This window comes from Arachis ipaensis, chromosome B6 (genome assembly GCF_059453495.1).
Source record: "Arachis ipaensis isolate K30076 ecotype BB chromosome B6, ASM5945349v1, whole genome shotgun sequence".
NCBI classification, from domain to species: domain Eukaryota; kingdom Viridiplantae; phylum Streptophyta; class Magnoliopsida; order Fabales; family Fabaceae; genus Arachis; species Arachis ipaensis.
In genome coordinates, this window is record NC_142441.1 from 44,442,202 (window position 1) to 44,460,397 (window position 18,196).

Below are 18,196 nucleotides of genomic sequence, written 5' to 3' on the forward strand. Positions count from 1 at the left end.
TAGCACCCTTTCTAGCAACTCGTTGGGAGACGACCTGGGACTCATACTCCCAGTATTTTTATTTCTAAACTTTTGTGATAACTTTTCTAAATTGATGAGGCAGATCTAGCTGGTTAAGAACTATACTCACAACATATTCCCTATATTGATTTCTTAATTAGCCGACTTCTGCCCTCCCGTCAGAGATCCACCTACAGAACTATCCAATGAAATTTTGGACATCTCAGATAAGCCATCATAGAACACGCCTATAATGGACCATTCTGAGAGCATATTAGGAGGACATCTCCTGATAAGTTGCTTGTATCTTTTCCAAGCTTCATAGAGGGATTCACCTTCTCTTTGTCTAAAGGTTTAAACTTCCACTCTAATCTTGCTCATACTTTAAGGAGAAAAGAACTTAGCCAGAAAAGCATTAACTAGCTTTTTCCAAGAGTCAAGACTCTCTCTAGGTTGGGCATCCAACCAGAACTTAGCTCTGTCTCTTAAAGCAAAGGGAAAGAGCATAAGCTTGTTGACTTCAGGATTAACTCCATTAGTCTTTACAGTATCACAGATCTGTAAGAATTTTGCCAAGAACTGATGTGGATCTTCCATTGAAAGTCCATAAAATTTGCAGTTCTGCTGTAGAAGAGAGACTAACTGAGGCTTAAGCTCAAAATTATTACCTCCAATGGTAAGTATAGCAATGCTTCTGCCATCAAAGTCAGAGTTAGGCATGGTGAAGTCACCAAGGACCTTTCTAGGCTCCTCTTGTGGTTTGGCCATGTCTCCTTGTTCTTGTTCAAAACTTTCTAAAAGGTCTCTTCCGGAGTGTTCTGATTTAGCTTGTTGTAAACCTTCCTCATAGTCTTCTCAGGTTCAGGATCAGGAGTCAAGAGGGGTTCTTTATCCCTGTTCCTGGTCATAAACAAGAATAAGAGAAAAAAGAAAAGAAAGAGACTTTCAATAGAAAAAATAATCTCCTCCTTAAAGTCAGAAGTAGAGGAAGAAAAAGATAAAAAAATAATAATAAAAATAAATGAAAGAAGTAGAAGAAAAATACCTTGGATATAGTAGATAAGAGTAAATAAAGAAAGAAAATCACAAGAAAGCTTTTTGTGCCAATTGGCAAGAAGCTCCAAGTGAGATAATAAGAAAGGTAAGAAGATAAAGAATTGTAGGTAAAGAGTCAAAAGAAGTAGAATTGAATGAACAGAGATGAGAAGAGAAAAAGTATAAATAGAAAAAGTAAATAAGATTTAAAATATTTTTGTTTTTGTTTAATTAATTAATTATATTAAGTTTTCAAAAATTATGTTAATAATTTAAAAAGAATTTAAATTTTAAATGTAAATTTCGAAAAATAGAAGAGAGAGAAGATGAGAAATTTTTGAAAACTGAGAGAGATGAGAGTTAGTTAGGTGATTTTAAAAAAAAAGAGAGAGAGAAGAAGAGAGATGATTTTCGAAAATTAAGGAAGAGAAGAGTTAGTTGGGAGGTTTTGAAAAAAAAGATAGAGAAGAATGAGATATGATTTTCAAAAATTGAGAGAGGAAAAAGTTAGTTAGGTAGTTTTGAAAAGGATGAGAGAGATGATGAGATATTAATTAAGAAAAGATAAAAATAAAAATAAAAGATAAGATAAGAAAAGATTTAAAAGTAAAAATAAAATAGAAGATAAGATAAGAAAAGTTTTAAAATTAAAATTTGAAATTAGAAAAAGATAAGTTATGAAATTAAAAAGATTTGAAATTGATTTTAAAAAGATAAGATTTTGAAATTTGATTTTGAAAAACATTTAATTTTAAAATTTGAAATTTGAAAAAAAAAATAAGATAAAATTTTTTAAATTTTGAAAAGGATATGATAAGTTTTGAAAAAGATAAGATTTTTGAAAAAGATATGATTTTTAATTTTGAAAATTTTGATTTTTGAAAACTTCACAACTAAGATATGATAAGATAAAATTTTAAAATCAAAATCTGAATTTTATTTGTAATTTTCGAAAATTATGGTTAAAAATAAGTTAGAAATGATATTTTTTTTTTTTTTGAATTTTATGATGAAAGAGAAAAACACAAAGAAGACATAAGACATAAAATTTTTAGATCTAGTGCCCTTGTTTTTCAAAAATTTGGAGGGAAATATCAAGGGACACCAAACTTAAAAATTTTAAGATCTAAACACATGCAAGACTCAAGAACACGAAGAACAAAATTTAAAGTCTCAAAGAACTCAAGAACATAAAAATAAGAACACCAAAGTTAAAATTTTTAGAAAACCAAAACAAAATTTTCGAAAATTGAAAGAAAAATAAAAAGAAAACACCAAACTTAAAAATTGAAACAAGATTAAACCAAAGAAAAATTTTTTTGAAAATTTTTAGAAGGAAAGACTCAAAGGAACAACTATTGACATGAAAATAGACACAAGGACTCAAACAGAATGCAGAGGATGCCAAAAATAAACTATATGGAAAAGGTTTTTAAAAAAGCTTTAAAAATTTTCAAAATTGAAAAGCATGAACAGGCAGGACTCAATACCAAGAACAAAAATTAAACAAAGAAAAGAAAAATATTTTTAAAAAAGTTTTTAGAATTTTTTGAAAATTAGCAAGAAGAAGAAAATCAAAATCATGGACTTAACAAAAATAAAAATTTACCTGATCTAGGGAGCAAGACAATCCGGCAGTTTGTCCAAACTCAACAATCCCCGACAGTTTGTCCAAACTCAACAATCCCCGGCAACGGCGCCAAAAACATGGTGCGCGTATGCAAACCCCACACCTTTTCGTACGGGCAGTACCAGCAAGTGCACTGGATCGTCCAACTAATACCTGAGCGAGTCAGGGTCGATCCCACGAGGATTGTGGCTTGAAGCAAGATATGGTTGTCTTGCAGGTCTTAGTTAGGCGAAATCATAAGGTCTATAGATTAGAGGAAACTATTCATAGTTTGCATTTGCAAAACAAGTATTTTCAGGGATGGGAATAGAATTGAGAGTTGGAGTTGCTTTGTCTTTCTGAAGTAACTCTGGTACTACTATCTTCCTTGCTTGTGAATGATCTTCTTCTATGGTAGGCTATAAGTGATCAAAGCCATTGCGCGTGGTCATTGATCTCCTCTGCTACAGAATGAACACGGTCGTGGCCATTGGCCATGGTTACTCAATCTGACGAAGAGTGAAGCGCATAGCAGTCCATTCTCTTGGCAATCCTACTCAAAACGCCACAGACAAGGTCGAATCTTTCGGATCAGAGAATGCTTCTTCTTTGGATTCTAGCCTATACCACAGACACCCTAATCTCCTCGGAAATTGGCTGAACTGGTGTCTCGAGAAGTCCCCAACAAAGTCGTGGATTAACCGTCTGATAGATGTATAAATATAGATGTTGGCTCGTGCTTTTTTTCTAGGTACTCACACGAACCCAAGTAGACGCGAGTGTTTCTCAGGCACGTTCGTCTTAATGTGATGAACAGAGCTAATTTGTCATATCATCCTGCTCACCATGATGAAGATCGGAATATACATCTTAGAGATAGATCAAACACGGAACAAAGAAGAAATAATAGTACTTTTATTAATTCATAGGACTCAGCAGGGCTCCTCCCCTCAACCTAGGAGGTTTAGAAACTCATACTGAAAGTAAAAACAAAAATAGGGCTGAATGGTGTATGATGTCTCTGAAAATCATGTAAAATACAGTTTAAATACTAAACAGATGACTAGTAAAGGTAAAATAGTCTATTTAGTGCTAAAATCCACTTCTAGGGCCCACTTGGTGAGTGTTTGGACTGAGCTTTAATGAGATCCACATGCTATGAGGCTTCTTGGGTGTGGAATGCCAAGCTAGGGGGTCCTCTCTGGGCCTTTGGACACTGGGCTTTGCTCTTTAGGCGTTGGACGCTGGGAAGGGGGCAAAAAGCTGGCGTTGGATGCTAGTTTTGAGCCTTCTAATCCGAAGCAAAGTATGGACTAGTATATATTGCTGGAAAGCTCTGGAAGTCAGCTTTCTATAGCCATTGAGAGTGCTCCATTTGGACTTCTGTAGCTCTAGAAAAGCTCTTCCGAATGCAGGTCAGATCTGGACAGCATCTGCAGTGCTTTCTCTGTCTTTGAATCAGACTTCTGCTCCAGCTCCTCAATTTCAGCCAGAAAATACCTGAAATTTTCCAAAAATAAAAACTCATAGTAGAATCCAAAAATGTAAATTTAACACTAAAACCTATAAAAACTTAATGAAAACTAAATAAAAACTACTAAAAACTATATGAAAGTGATGCCAAAAAGCGTATAAAATATCCGCTCATCAAGGAGCATGAAGGAGATTTTAGAATCTCAACATGAGAACAAGGAAATGGAGTGTTTTGTGCAACAAGTGAAAAGTATGGAGATTGTTGAAGAAGAAGAAATGGTTGAAGACCTATGCGATGTTGCACAAGAGGTGGATTCCAAGCACGAGAACACTTCCACACCAAGTGACGCTATTGTTGATGTTGTGGAAGTTGTTGAACCTTCTTACATTGAGCATGAATTTGATGTTGAAGAGGATAATGTGCAACCTTTTAGGCATATTGTAGATGATGAGAGATTGGAAGCGGTTGAGCAAGCGATAAATCCTATTATTGAAGATGATTCCACACCAACTAATGTGCTATTTGAGATTGTTGAACCTCCCTCATTGTGTTGTGAAATTGATGTTGAGGAGGCTAGAGCACAACCTCCAACACATGACTTGAACAATGAGGAATGTATAGGAGAAGTTGGTGATCAAGGACTTAAAATGGAAGAAAGCTACCAAGAGAAAGAGGTTAAAGTTGAAGAAGCTTGCCAAGAGGTGGAAGTAGTCAAGGGAGAGCACAAGGGAGTGGAGCTTGCAAGATCATTAAAAACACCTCTCCCCAAGCCATTACCATCCAACACAACATTCAAGTGGGTAAAATTCTTATCTTTAAACTTTACTTTCCCACTTGAATATGGTTTTCTTGAGATGGATGGTTAACTTAGAGTTCTTTGTGGCTTTAAGCGCAAAAGTGAGATGGTTAGTGGTTGGAGTTGTCATGCAAGGTTCATTGTGGTTGAAAGCTCAAAGTCTAATTACAAAGGTTGGTGTAGAGCTAGATTTCTTGGGTCCAGGAACTTGTTTGGATGCCTCAGTGAGAATTCGGATTGCTTGTCAACCGGTTGGAACAATGATGATCAACTTGAAGACGAGTGTAGAAACAAGATTTGGGATCCGGGAATATATGAGGATCAACTTTGGGAGCTCAAACTTGTGAAGAACTTCATCAAGACTTGGTGAATTTATTTGGAAATGTTGGAGCTTATTGGAAGTCCAAGTATGGTGGAAGTTTCAAGATGAGTTCAAGCACAAGCCACCATGACAAGGAGCTCACCAAATGTCAAACTTAAGGACTTTAACTAAAAGTGCTAGGCAGGAGACACCCCACCATGGTAAATTCTTCCTATTTTCTCTTTTATTTATATTGGTAATAAGTTGAATTTTCATTTTTAGTTAAGTTTATTTAGTTTACGTTGTGATTTCTCTTGTTTATTAACATTTGGCATGACTTTGATAGCTTGTTAGTTTATTATAAAAAAAAAGTTCGTCTCACGCGTGCGCATGGCCGATGCGCACACGTCATATGATATTGCTGCAATCCCTGGTACAAAAACCAGAGAGTTGCGCTGGAACTATGTGGGTGGGGTGATGGGTGCACAACCCAACCCACGCGTACACCTCGCTGACACGTACGCGTCACCTTATTTTCTGGCGACCCACGCGTGGGCGTGGCCGACGCGCACGTATCGTATCTTACTGCTGCCATACCTGGTAGAAAAACCAGAGACTTGCGCTGGCACTGTGCGAGTGTTGTGCGAGGAGCACAATTCACATCCACGCGTACGCGTCACCTTCTCTTTTCGGCTTTTCATGCGTACGCATGACTGACGCTCATGCGTCGCCTCCTCCTTCTGCTATCCACGCGTACGCGTGGACAATGCTTACGCGTCGCTTATCTTCTCCCATTTCTTTCTTCTTTCTTCTCTCCTTCTTCTTTCTTTCAACCTTTCTTCTTCTTCATTCCTTTAAATTCTCATCCATATTCTCTTTCATTCTCTTTTACTTATTTCATTTACATACTTTCATTCATTGCATTTTAACTTTGTGTTTCTTCTTATTTTCTTTTCTAAGTTTGCTATTTTTTCATTGATGTTGAATTTTCTTACTCAATTGTTGGCTATTTCCTGCATTGTTTTTGTGCTTCGTCACTTGTTTTGTATTGTGGGGTGATGATATTTATATGTCAATGCTTATCTTTTGTAACACTTACATTATTTGTGCATTGATATGAACTCATATTGTCTTTCATGACCCACTCTTTCCTCTTTGAACTTGATGCTTCCGAGTGTTCTCTTCATGCTATTTACTTTTGCTTAAACTTTACTCTTGCATCAAGTGTTTGTTGATATGCCATTCGCTTATATTGCTTTCTCATTTACGTGTTGTAGCTACCATGTAGTTGAAAAACTCACTCTTATTTAGCATTAGCCCCACCTATATTTCATTTGCTATGATATCTTTATTTTTGGGCTTAATCTTCTGTCTTTCCTCCCCTTTCAGGCCGGCCACCAAGAAGGGAAAGGAACGGCTTCTAAATAGGCGAACAACAAGTCCTTCCGCACAATCCTCTGAAGGAAGCTCATCAGTTGTAGCCACCCTAGTCCACTCTGCTCATCTTTGCATGCACCGAGGCCGGTGCAATCTTTAAGTGTGGAGAGGTCGAGACCAACTTCCGTGGGTAACTACTTCCTTTTCCAACACCAATTCTTAATTTTCTTTGTTGGCTAATTATTGCATTGCATTATAGATTGCATTATAGTTAGAGTTTGTGCATATTTTACCACTACTTGATTGAAGTGATAATTTCTTTTCCAAGAAAACTATTTTAGGGCATTTCACTAATTTGAATTAAAATTTATGAACTTGCTTGAAGAAATTTATTTTGGAACATGGTTTTAGAGCTCGAACACACAAGCCTAGTAAGCTTTTTGAGCCTATTTGATTGGTTACATCTTATCAACCAATATTTTGTTTCGGTGTGTGTTGTTCTCTCTAAGATTATGATCTTTGTCTTGCTTGATTTTATATTTCCATTGTTTGATGAATGAATGCATTTATGTGATTGAGGCCCTTGTTTCACTAAGCTCACATACCCATATGGCCTTACCCTTCATTATCCTTTGCAAACCAATGTTGAGCCTATTTTACCCCTTTTGTTCTTTATTTTAGCACATCACTAACTCTAAGCGGAAAATAATAAATGTCCCTAATTTGAATCCTCGGTTAGCTTAGACTAGTGAGAGTGTTCATGAATTAAGTGTGGAGAAGTTGGAATTGGGAATACTTGGTTTGGGAATTGGGTATGTTATACTCTTTTGTAAAAATGTGAAAAAGATAGTTCAGCACATGTTCATGCATTCAATACCTTAATCATATGCATTGAGAAAAACAAAAAAAATGAAAAACCAAAAAATAAAAGAAAAATACAAAGAAAAAAAAGAGAAAATAATAAAAGGGGACAAAATGCCCAAAATAAATGGTGGTAGCAATGGATATGTATTGTACTCAAATTTGGGATGCATGAATATGTAGAAAACATAGTTAATGGGTAGTTAGATTTTGCATTTTGATTCATAGAGTATCTTAGGTTAGGCGGGATGTTTAAGTAAATCAAGGATTCAGATTTTAGTCCACTTGACCAAATACAATCCCACCTTGACCCTAACTACATTGTAACCCTTAAAAGACCTCTTGATATGTGTATTTGTGCATTAAATTTTTTGTTGATTGGTAGAAGAAGAGCAATCCTTAGAAAGCAGGATTAGTAGAGAACTGAGAGAATCGACCCTCAAACACTAGAATGATTAGAGTGTATACACTTCCGGTGAGGGTTCGATGCTCGATCCTTTGTTCCCGGCTTTCACGAGCTTTCTTCTGCAAGTCTATTTGTACTTCATTTTATGATTTGACTTAGTGGAATCCAGTCTATATTTGTTCTTGAAAGATTTATCTACTTTTAACCAAGTAGGTAGAAGCATTTTAGCATGTAGTTGCATTCATATAGATAGGTTAGATTGCATAAGTCTCACCATTTCCCTTCACTCTTTTGGTTCCCTTGAGTTTAGCATGAGGACATGCTAATCTTTAAGTGTGGGGAGATTCATAAACTACTATTTTATTGTATATTTTGGATTGAATTCAGTGGATTTTGTCAATTATTCTCACACCTATCCATATAAATTTCATGCTTTTAAGTTTCCTTCCTAATTTTGTGCTATAATTGAAAACATGCTTCTTTGGCCTTAAAATTGCTAATTTGTAATCTTCTCTTATTACCGTTCGATGCCATGATATGTGTGTTAAGTGTTTTCAGGTTCTATAGGGCAGGAATGGCTTAGAGGATGGAAAAGAAGCATGCAAAAGTGGAAGGAACACAAGAATTTGGAGATTTGTGAAGCTGGCCTCGACGCGCACGCATGGATAACGCGTACGCGTGACCGGTGCAGCAGACAAATGACGCGTACGCGTGACAAGCGTCACGTGCCTCAGTTACGAGAAAATGCTAGGGATGATTTCTTGGCTGCTTTTCACCCAGTTTCAGGCCCGAAATTGAAGACAAGAGGCTGGAGAATGGAGCTAATCATTCACTTTTATTCATTCATTCACACCTTAGGTTTTAGATATAGAATTATAGAGAAAGAGACTCTCTCCTCTCTCTAGGTTTAGGGTTTCTTCTTTCAATTTCTCCTTAGGTTTAGGTTTCAGTCTTATTTTAATTTAATTTATGAATTCTTCTTGTTAGATTCAATTTCCTTCTAATGCAATTTGAGTGATACATGTTTATGGCTTCTTTTTTTAATTGTTGGTTATTGATTCCTTGCATTGGTTAGTCTTAGATTTTATTATCTCTTATTAATTTTCTATGCTTTTATTTTGTGCCTTCCAAGTGTTTGATAAAATGCTTGGTTGGACTTTAAAATAGATTTTTATGTTCTTGACTTGGATTGATTAATTAGAGACCCTTGAGTTATCAAAATTCTTTTGTTGTTTGGCAATTGAAAGTTGCTATTTGGCTTGAGCCTCACTAAATCTAGTATTTGATTAGGACTTGTGAACTTAAATCGATTTTGCTCGCTTGACTTTTCTTCATTTGTTAGAGGATAACTAAGTGAAAGTGATTTGCACTTACCATCACAATTGATGATGATAATGAGGATAGAAATTCCAATTCTCAATCCTTGCTAGGACCTTTCTTAGTTGTTAGTTTATTTTTCTCGCAATCTATATTTTCTTGTTCCTTATTTCAAAACCCCAAAAAGAAGTACATCATAACCAGTAATAAATATACTTTCCTGCGATTCCTTGAGAGACGACCCGAGGTTTGAATACTTCGGTTTATTTTATTGGGGTTTGTACTTGTGACAAACAGTTTAAACGTTGACCGAGGATTGCTTATCGGTTTAGAACTATACTTGCAATGAGAATTTTTTGAGAAATTCTTTATCGACAATTTTTCCACGTCAGAACAAATCCTTCCCATAGAGGACTACAGATTAATTCTAGCATTCAATAAAATCTATGCACCCTAGGTTAGGTTTTTTCCCCTCTTTTACCACTACATTAGGTTGTTGAAAGAAATCTACCACTATTAAGTCATACCTAACAATATTATTGTAAAACCCCGTTGCCCTAAGCGTTACCTCGCACCGTAAAGCGAAGGATAACTAAACGTATAAGTACAAACAGAACAAGACATAATATATGTAGAACCTTGTAGATAGCACCAGGATACACAAGGTAATAGTTAAAATAAACAAGATATATATGTAAGTATGATATACAAAAAGAGGACTAGTCATAGCCTGCGGAGTTTAAGCCAGCTAGTCAAACTAAATACAACAGAGTTCTGAAGTTTAAAATAGCAACATCCTATCTCTCAAAGCTTTTAGAAATAAAGCCTCTAAGGTAAGAAAGTTACATAAATAAAAAGGATGAGAGAGTGACTATATCAAAATAAAGCAGAATAAAACAAAGATGAAACCATACTCCGCTATGTCACCATCTCGCAACTCAATGAGGTGGGTTACGACCTGCATTTGAAAAATAACAACAACATATAGTATGAGAACCGAAGGTTCTCAGTATGGTAACAGTGCCCAATATATAAGATGTAAGGTTCCAGGATGCCAAAGACAATCCTAGAACTTCACACCGATACAGATATTCAAGCTTAACAAAAATAAACAACTGAAACATAAACCATAAACAGGGTTATCTAAACTTAGGGAGATTTCTAACTAATACTAATCACACCGCTGTATTCCACAGCCTTCACCAACCAAACCTCCGTGTGATCCCATCGCCACCGCCTCCTGATCCTCCTCAACGACAGCAGAAAACACAGGTAATACAGACAAGTAAAGCACAAGTAATATACATATACAGCAAGTAAACAAATAGCAAGTAGACATGTGATTCATTTAGGCATAATTGAAGTTAAGCAAAGCAAACAAGTATATAGAAGATGCATATGATGAATGCCTGTCCTATTGGCTCGTGATATCACTTGTCGGTCTATAATTGCCAACCCGACACATCCTTCCAAATGTAGCCTTCTCGCCATGCTAGAGATATAGGACCTGCACACTCATGCAGCAGAGAAATCTGTCGCGCCGGGGATATAGGCCTCGCACACTCATGCAGCAGGGAGTCTGCTATGCCGGAGATATAGGCTTCGCAAACTCATACAACAGGAAAGGTTATGCGAGCAGGATACAACCTCAGCCCTCACATCTCAATGTAGGCGGGAGAATGCCTCGGCCCCTACACCGGCACCGCTACCTCGACGAGTGGGAGACTGGCACAGCCCTTGCCTGAGGCTCATAGCTACTTACCAATACAATTCGTATCACGTGAGCGGTGATGTTTCCAACTGCTACACAGCCCTCTCTTACTTTTAACTCCACAAAGAGCTCTAAGTTGACCATCATTTTCAATCAAACCATATTCAAGTGAGAAAGTAAAGCTTAGAGATAGGAATTTTACCCACTTGAATGTTGTGTAGGATGGTGACTTAGGAAGGGGTGGTCCCAATGATCTTGCAATTGCCACTCCCTTGTGCTCTTCTTTGACTACTTTCACCTCTTGCTCAAGCTTGAAATCCACCTCTTGTTCTACTTCACCCATGTCTTTAACCACTTCTCTCTCTTCTCTAGCAATCATAGCTTCCTCCAATTGTTCCAACACAAAGCAACATTTCTCATTTTCCACCGGAGTTTTCAATCTCTCCTTCATGCTATGCTCTTCACTTGATTCTCCATATGTAACCATAGGAGTTCCTTGAATGCTCAAGCATTGGGAGGCTGATCGGTTTACCATCTCATCCATGGCGGCAATGGATTCTAGTACCTCTTTTTGCATTTCTCTTTGTCCGTGAAGTAGCAAAGTGAGAGAATCATCTATTGGGGCTTGGGGTGGATAGGAGGGTTCATCATTTTGGAGAAAGGGTTCATGATAGGAAGATGGTTCTTCTTGGTAAGGGTGTGGAGGTTCAACACTCTCTACTTTTTCTGCTTGTTGCACAACACGTTCCATGGTTGCTTGAAGTTGATCCAATGCTTCCTTGAGATGATCCCTTGACTCTTGTTCTGCTTGGATAACATGATTAGGATCATATGGCTCTTGGATCGATAGACATAAATATTCTTCCATGGAAGGTTGTGATGGAAAGTAGAATTCATTTTGTGGTTGAAATTTTGCATATATTGGTGGTTCATCTTGGTAATAGTATGGAGGCGGTGGTTCTTGGAATTGTTGAGGTTGGAATGGTGGTGGTTCCATATATGGTTCATATGGCTCATATGGTTGTTAGTATGGTGGGGAAGGATTGGGGTCATATGAGGGTGTTTGGTAAAAAGAGGCTTGTGAGTATGGTTGAGAGTTATGTTGAGGATATGGCTCATAAGCATATGGTGGGGCTTGCTGGTAACTACAAAGAGATCCATCATAGCTATTAGATTGATATGCATTAGGAGTGGAATTATACCTATAAGAGACCGGAGGAGGTTGTTGCCATGAAGATTGTCCATAAGCTTGTGGCTCCTCCCACCTTTGATTGTTCCATCCTTGATGCATGTTGTCATTGAAGTTTCCATTTTCTACAACATAATTAGAACCAAACTCATAGCCAAAGTGAGAATTCATAATAGCAAAAGACAAAAATAAAAAAGCACAAAAACAAGGAGATAAAATCTAGTTACTAAATCAAACAAGCAAACTATTCACAATATTCCCATATGTACAATAACCAATAACAAGCGCACATTTGTAATTCTCCGAAAACGGTGCCATTTTGATGAATGGAAAATTGATGGTATAGAATTTCACTAACGAATTCTCGTTGCAAGTATAGTTTCTAAACCAACATATAATCCTTTCATGCAAAAATTTGGTTGTCACAAGTAACAAACCCCTAGAAATAATAACCGAAGTATTCAAATCTCGGGTCGTTCTCCATAGGAATTGCAATAAAGTTTTCTTGTTATTGGCTATGAGGTATATTTTGGGGTTTTGGATAAGAAACAAGAGAAGTAAATTGCAATGAAATCAAATGACAAAAAGGTCTTGGCAAGGTTTGGTGGTCAAGGATCTCTATCCTTATCACTAACCACAACATGATAATTGCAAGGATCAATCCCATTAAATCATCCTCTAACAAGTAAAGGAAAATCAAATGAGCTATATCAATCCAAGTCCATAAGTCATAGCCACTCACTAATTGAATTAATGAAAGCTAGCGTCAATGGCTACCAATTATCAATCACTTGGACATTAGTGACTCAAGAATTCCTAAGTTACCTTCCCAAGCCAAGAACACAAAATTCTACTCTAACATCCTTCCAAGCATTTAATCAAATACTTAGAAGGCATAAAAGGAAAATATAATCAAATTGCAAGAAATATAAATCCACAACTACTAATTGCAAGGAATTAACAACAACAATTCAAATCAACAATTAAGAAAATCAAAACATGAATTGGATTAAAAGGAAAATAGAAGAACAAGAGTGCATCAATACAAAAGTAAAAAACTACAAGAATTGAAATACAAACTAGAGAGAGGAGAGGTAGAGGAACAAGAATTGATAAAGGAAAAGTAAATCAAAGCATGAAATTAACCTAGATCTAAGAAATCCTAATCTACCTCTAACCTAATTCTAGAGAGAAGAGAGAGCTTCTCTCTCTAGAAACTAAATCTAAACTTTCCCTCCAAAACTAAACTAAAACTAAAGCTAATTGGTAACTAGATGGTTGATCTCCCTTCAATCCTTGGGTTAAATAGCATCCGAGGTGAGTTGGATTTAGGCCTGGGAAGCCCAGAAATCGCCCCAACGGATTGCCTTTAAGTGAGTCACGTGCGAGCACTGACGCGTACGCGCGGGTCACACGTACATGTCGCTTGAAAATTTGCTATCCACGCGTACGCGTCGCCATACGACCTCACATTCCACGAGTGCGCGTATGCTACGCATGGGCGTCGATCTTAGAATTCCAAATCCTTGTTTCTTCATGAGTTCTCCACTTGCATGCTTTTCCTCTTAATCCCTTTGATCCATTCCTAGCCTTTCCATCCTGAATTTACTAACAAATGTATCAAGGCATCTAGTGGAATCAAAGGTGAATCAAAATTAACACATAAAAGGCCCAAAAAGCATGTTTTCACACTTAAGCACAAATTAGGAGACAATCATGAAACCATGCTATTTCCTTGGATAAATGTGGGAAAAGGTGATAAAATTCCCTAAATTAAGCACAATATAAACCCTAAAAAAATGGGGTTTATTAAGCGGGAGACTGCCACAGCCCTCACATCCAAACGTAGGTGAAGGACTGCAACAGCCCCTATGATGGAGAACAATGCAGATCACAATCACATAATCCATCTCAGAGGCCACTGCTCATAGCACACTTCCGTTCATACTCATTCCATTAACAAATCATTCATGTTTCTCAAGTCATGATCACCTTAACACTCTGCCCAAACACTCCAGTTATTCCATCCGCAGAACTTCCCAAACCTAAATCATCGTCTTCTAAAATCATAACTAAAATACCCCTTTTTATACACTTATTATTTTCTCCCTTGATTCAAGACCCTAAAACTGGTAAAAAGGTTTTAAATAAGTGTTACAGAAGTTTGCAAGCTTGTTGGGAAGGTAAAATAGTTAAAAACAAGGTTTTCATTGAAAAACAGGGCAGTGTACGTATGCATAGGGTTGTACGTACGCACTCCCAGAAGAATTTTCATAAAGTGTGCGTACGCACAGAAGATAAAAGTTTTCATTTTAAATGCACGCATAGATACGTGCGAATGCCCTCAACAGGATGCACTTCTCAGCGTGTGCGTGCGCACGATGTTGTGCATATGCCCAACTTGCAACATTCGCAGGGTGTGTGTGCGCACCAGAGTGTGCGAACACCCACAACAATAGGCATCTCCCTGTGTGTGCGTGTGCACCAGAGGGTGCGTACACACGCTTTCAAAAATTCACAGGGTGTGCGTGCGCACAAGGATGTGAGTACTGAGTACGCACAAGTCAAAACATAGCCACTGTTTAGAGCACGCACACAGCAGTGTGCGTGCACACACATACCAGAACTCATAATTTCTGCAACATCACAGAAATCAGATTTTTGACACCAACTTCCAACGATCATATCTTTTTCTACTAAATTTTGATTTCTACAAAATCTATACCGTTTTAAAGCTCTTTAAATTATCTTTAATTTGATACAAAATTTAATCAATTTCAAAAACTATAGCTCAAGATATGATCCGTCAAAGTTGGCCTAAAACCCATTTTCACCAAAAACCTTAGAAACTCAATTTCACCAAAACTCTTAATTCAAAACCAAACTATTCACAACCCAAGAATACCAAAATCACTCAAGAATCCATACTAAACACTCCTTAACCATATCAATCATTCAATCATCTAAACCATTTAATACTCACCTCCTCCAACTCTAAATTCAACCTAATATCACATCCAATTTCTTTAATACCACCATTCAAATTCCCAACAATCATTAATGCTACATATATCAAATCTTTCATCTAATTAGTCCTATTATCATCAATCAATCCATTAAATTCATCAAACCTCCCCACTCATTTATTTTCAACATGAACCACAATAACCAACAATCAAAATCATCATCAACATCCATCTTCAAACCTCAACCCCCACCAACATAACTCATCAATAATCATCATCTACCAACATATATGTGATCACATTCAAACTCATTCAACTTCCATCCAAACCATCATCAAGCATAAAATTTATATACAATTAATCATACAATCACATCATTCAAACCTATCTTAAGGTCAACTAGCCTAAGTGTCCAAAAATATTACATATTACATAAAAGAAACCGAAACCATACCTTGGCCAATTCCCACGCAGCTTAAAACACCAAGCAAAGTGACCAAGCTCAAAACCACCAAGCATCACTCCAACAAACTCCAAAACTCAATCTAACATCATACCACATATCACATCAAACCTAGGGTTTACAAAAACAATTAAACACAAGGGTTTAGTGAAACCTTACCTTACCCAATGGCACTAGGGGCAAAACCCAATAATATACCAATGCTAGATCACCTCTAAACAAAGAAAACCATGAAAATCTCAATCTAAAAAAGCCACAACTCGAATTTGTCAAAGAATAGAAAACTGGAGCTTGGGATTCAATTTGCTTATTATTTTATTTAGATAGAATTGAAGAGCTTGGCAAGAGCTTCGCGTGGCTGCAAACAACTCGTCAATCGAAGTTTTGTAACTCAAGTTATGGCCACCGGAAGTTGGTGGTGAATAGTGACCAAACCCTCACCTCTCTTCTCTCTCAAGTCAGCGCCTTCCCCTCTCTTGTTTGTGTTGAAAGCAAGGTTGTGAGAATCGGACCAGTCAATAAACCGGTGGAGTAATTGGTTTAGAGGTTCAACCGGGGTTCAACCAGTTTAATTAAATATGAAATAAAAGTATTAAAAATTTAATATATACTTTTAAATATTTAAATTCAATATTTTTAAATTGATAAAATTTAAAATTTTATAATTTTATATAATAAATTATCCATTAAAAATTTAGAAACAATTTTAAAAATTAACATTTATAACTAACAAAAATCAAAATGCATATAATACCACTAACAGTTATTCCGATTTCATAAAAATAATAATATAAATATAACAACAGCATAAACAATGCATTGAAATACTGCACGATAACACCATCAACTTAAAATCAGAAAAATCAATAACCCAGAATCAACAACTTAGAAAAAAATCAATCTTACAATTTTAAGAAATCACTGAAAAAGATTAAATAAACAAAAACCAATCAAAAGATTCAAAACTCAAAACAGGCTAAGAAATCCAATTAACCAACTTGAAACAACAAAAACCTAAGAAGAGAATCTAAAATTCCAATATCCATAAAATTAATTTAGAATCCAATGTCCATACAATTAACTCAGAATTCATACAATTAACGCAAGAGTGAGATCAATTATCTCTCGTGATTGAAGGAATGCAACTTGAACTCCTTGCAATGGCTCATTTCTTTAGTCTTTTTATTCTTCTTCAGCATAGCTTTCATGGCTTCAGCTTGGAACAAAACAGGGAAAGCAATAGCATACTTGATGAACCTAACACAAGCATTCATGTAATAGAAAAGAACAAAAGCAATACCATACTTCCAATCAAGTATTCAACAAAAGCCTTTCAATCAAATATTCAACAACACAAACCCAAAATCCAAAAATAGAAAACTCAGCATCAAAAGTCAGGAAATCCAAAAACAGAAAAACTAAGCATATAAGCAAGATTCAGAATCATATAAGCAACAACCCAACTCAAAACAGAAAAATCCAAACTCAGCATCCAAACTAAATTCAGGTTCAGAACTCAAATCTGCCCTAAATTATTATTATTATTATTATTATTATTATTGAACATATAGCAAAATTCAATATACCAAAATTCAAAATTTAGAATTCTAACATTGAATTTACATTAAATTTATTCAAAATTACAGAACCTTTAATCCATATAATTAACAAAATAAAAAAAACTGAAAAGCAGAACAAGAACTCAGAAGAAAAACTGAAAAACTCTGTATATGAAGCTCTAAACTAAAATTTGCCCTAAATTCCTCACTAAATAAAAAATCAACTGAAAACAAAAACCAAAAACCCGCGAACTCAATAACATCAGCAAGTCAGCAACCCAGTTCATACCATTTTGTCACCAAACGTCCAAACCAAATAAACAAAATTCATTGAAAAATAAAGATGTTATGTTAGAGTACTCACCACGGAAGAGCACATAAGGTCAGACGACGACGACCGGAGGCCCGACAACACCGATGACCAGGATGGCAAGCCGATGACCAGACGACGCCAACTCCAGACGCTTTGGAGTTCAGAGATCAAGACAACGACGCCGGTGACAGTTGCCTCATCCACGACGGTGACGCTTCCATCTGGCGTTTGTTGGAGGTGACGATGGCGTTTGTTGGAGCCTTGGATGTGACTGTCTTCGAAGAGGAAATTAGGGTTGGGACTTAGGACTCTTCGAAGAGGAAAAGGTGGCTCACTCAGCAGCGTTCAATTTCATTCAGCATTTCAGCCCCTTTTTCTTTTTTTTAAGGCGTCAAAACGACGCCGTTTGGTGGTTGGGTGGGATAACCGGCACTTGCTAAAACCCGGCCGGCTCGGCCCATTTGGCGGTTAACCACCGGTTCGGCCGGTTTTTCACCGATTTTTTGCTGAGCGATCTTGCAGGTGAACCGGACCAACTAGATGACCGGTTTTTGGTTAACCCGGTTGAACCAGCTGGTCCGGTCCGATTTTCAGAACCTTGGTTGAAAGTGGTTAGGTTGGCCACTTAAATATGAATATATATGTTGGGCTTGAGCCCGGCCCAATCCGTTAGTGTTTTTGGTCTATTTGGCCCACTTTGGGTTAAAACCTTTAAGATTAGTACCCGATTTTCGATTATAAATTATTTTTGTCTTTTCAAAACAATAAATTAAATTTTCAAAATTTTATTTTTTTCAAAACACGGTACCGGATAGACTA

The 18,196-nt window shown here is 36.7% G+C and overlaps 1 non-coding gene across 1 annotated transcript; it reads left to right on the plus strand.

Moving 5' to 3' along the window:
- The first annotated feature begins 268 nt into the window (after positions 1-268).
- LOC148555360 (small nucleolar RNA R71) lies at positions 269-375 on the plus strand. The gene has a single exon (XR_015887489.1). It is a non-coding gene; the product is annotated as a small nucleolar RNA R71 (small nucleolar RNA).
- Positions 376-18,196: the final 17,821 nt, after the last annotated feature.